Below are 3,071 nucleotides of genomic sequence, written 5' to 3'. Positions count from 1 at the left end.
CTTGAATGTGTATAAGTTAGAATACTCAATATATTTATAGCAATATATGCATTCATATGTATGTTTTAAATATATGTGATATACATACATAAAAAATTTTAATCATCTTCCTTTTCCAGAGTGAGATTCATATCTTTAGTTTGCTATAATTCATCATCTCACTTTCTTAAAATCTTTTTATATATTCATCAAAATTAGGGTCTTTATTCTGGAATCAGATGGAAATGAAATAAAGTCTCTGGCTTTCTCATTTGCATAATTGCAAAATTTTGATTTATGTGTTAACCTGGCACTAATTCCCATCTATTTCTTGGCAGTGTCTTTACTGTTAGCAGCAAGCTTATTTTTTTCAGTACATTAGCTCTCTATTACTAAAATTCAGTTTGAATTCTTTGTAGGATTTTTTTCCTGCCCCCTGACACATTCTCTCTCTCTCCATCAAACAGGCTTCTGTTTGAGTAGTTTATTAGTGGCCTTCTGTGAAATAAAGATGCTTCTGTGTGGGCTGTGGTTTCCCTGCTGCCCCTGCTTTCAGAGGCAAACCCTTGCTGTTTCCTCTGCCCAGGCCGATTCTGCAGATTTCACAGACCACCACTGCAGTCTAACTACTTTCCTCAAATGTAAATGCTTAGGTGAGAGTCAAGCTAACCTCGTTCCCTCTTATTTTTTCCTTGCTCCTTTTTCTGTCCTTCCTATTAAGATAGCAGCTGACATTGGACATGAAAGACTGTTTCTGTGTTCTAGATGCACGGTAACATCTGTACCCACAGGGCATGATCCGACCCTCCTGAGTGAAGGTCTGCATTACGTTTCAATTTCAGCACAAATGTGGCAAAACGAGGCAACATACTTAGTACTTCTTAAAGGATTACAAATCAGGGTGGGCCCATTTAACAGATATTTCAGTTGTGTCCTCAGTGACAGATAGTAGGGCTCTTATGCTGTTCCCATGAGAGAAGGGCGAGGATCGATTTGGATCTTAGGGGTAAGGCCTGTGTGGTTGTAGCCATCACATCATGGGAGGATGCATGTGTAGAGACGCATGGGAACACAGGACCAGGAGGAGAGCAGGAAGAGAGCCAGGGAGTGTGTAAAGACTACCAGACTCCTCCAGTCAAAATTTATGTCCCCACATCTGGGTAAAGAGTGCAGATGATATTCCCAGAGCTTTCTGCAGGAGCCCTGTTCTGGCACTCACCACACTACCTGGCAATCCCCTTTGATGTGTCTGTCTTTGCCGTAGACTCTAAGGCCGGGGAGGACTGAACAGGTTTTTTTTATATTTAAAGAATAAATACAGATTACTCCAAAAATATTTTAAACATGCCTCGATCTTATAGCATATTGTAACAGAATGAATAGTTTGCCTGATTGTGGGCTTCCTGTGGATAAGGAATGTGTATGAAGTATTTTTGCATCCTCAATAAATAATGATTCTTAGTTCATATGCTTCCCAAGAGCATAGCATAGTACTGTACTCATAGTAAGAGTTAAATACTTGTCAGATGAGGACACAAATAGAAGAATTGAAAAAGTCAGTGATAGCCAAATTAATGTGGTTTTGATAAAAAATTTTTTTCCTTGATACTCTCTGATTTTGGGTTTTATTCTCTGGAGAGAAAGCAGAGGATGGGTATAGAACAAATATTTGAGTTGTTGGCAAGATAACTCATGATGGATATTTATAATTTCATAGACATGTTGAAGAAAAAAAAGAAAAATTAATGAAATAAAAGCAAAACACAAGAATAAATAAACAGAAACCATATGACATTACTTTTTTTTAATCACTTGGCTGACATAGAGACTATATGAGAGCTGCTGATTGCAACTCAAAAGTAAACAGTAGTGGGAAAAAAAAAGACAAATCAATAAATAACCTCTGACATTTATTCAAAATATTTTTTCATGGTTGACACCCATTGATTTTATAGCACAAAAATGTGTTTCTTTTCTAAAGGTCTTGTCATTTTTCCTACTATCCAAACTTAAAATCACTTTATTACTTTTTTTTCTTAGAAATGTGTGGTTTTCAGAATAAAATGCCAATTTAAATTGTGTCTAAAATCACTGTTACATTATTTATAAACTCAATCTCAGAATAACTAATAACCAAATTACTGTGCTTGGGCCTAATTTCTTTGACATGTATCATTCTTAGAATATGTTCAAAAGGTTCCCTCTGTATGTTGTTGGTTAAGAATGCAAGTGTACAAGCCTATACATATGCACATGCAATCATGAATGTATAAATGAGTGCATATCCATTCTTAGGCCGTCTGAAGTGGAATTGTATCCAGGCACTGAGACTCTGCATAGGGATGTGTAAGATGACTAGGTGCTCATAAGTACAGTCTCTGGTGGATAAGACTCTAGAGCAGCAGGAGTATGGCTTTTGTCTTTCTTAGATGCCTGCAAGATGGAGAAATCATGCTGGAAGTGTCTGCAGAGAGGGCAGAGTCTTGCTATTATATGTCAGGATGGCCATTCAAAACTGAGGATACATGAATAAACAGAGAAACTTAATGTGCTGACAACCAGATCCTATAAAAAACTCAGAGCTCAGAGATGCCTGTAAGATACATCTTTCAGCCATACAAACCCCTCTTTCTCTCCTTATCCTCTCCTCCCCCAAACCACCAGCCAAAAACCCCAGAACAACAAAAAGTAAAACAGCTATACAAAAATGTCACCATGTAAAATGTGATGCTTAATTTTAGTTGTGATAATAAATTAACATACAGAAAGTGAAAGTTGCTATAGTTTGGAAGCTTTGATCACAGAATCAAATATTATATTGGAGACAGGTTTCTCCAGAAACAAAAGATTGGAAAAGGCACTAGGTTGTGTTGGTGCCTTCGAGATCTGATTTTGTTGATTATTAACAAAGAGAAACAGTGATTAAGAAGCATAATATTATCATTTAACTGTTAATAATAATATAAAATGAAGAGACGCTTTAGAACCTGAAATAGTTGATGGATTGGATTGTTTCATTAGTGACTCTAGTACATTCCATCAGCAGACTTCACTTCCTTGCATTAAGGCATCTCTCCTAGACCATTAACCTC

The sequence above is a fragment of the Panthera pardus genome, unplaced genomic scaffold, assembly GCF_024362965.1.
Source record: "Panthera pardus isolate Hobbes unplaced genomic scaffold, ASM2436296v1 HiC_scaffold_25, whole genome shotgun sequence".
Classification (NCBI taxonomy): Eukaryota; Metazoa; Chordata; class Mammalia; order Carnivora; family Felidae; genus Panthera; species Panthera pardus.
The sequence above is the reverse complement of the archived record's forward strand: the minus strand, read 5'-3'. Positions refer to the sequence as shown.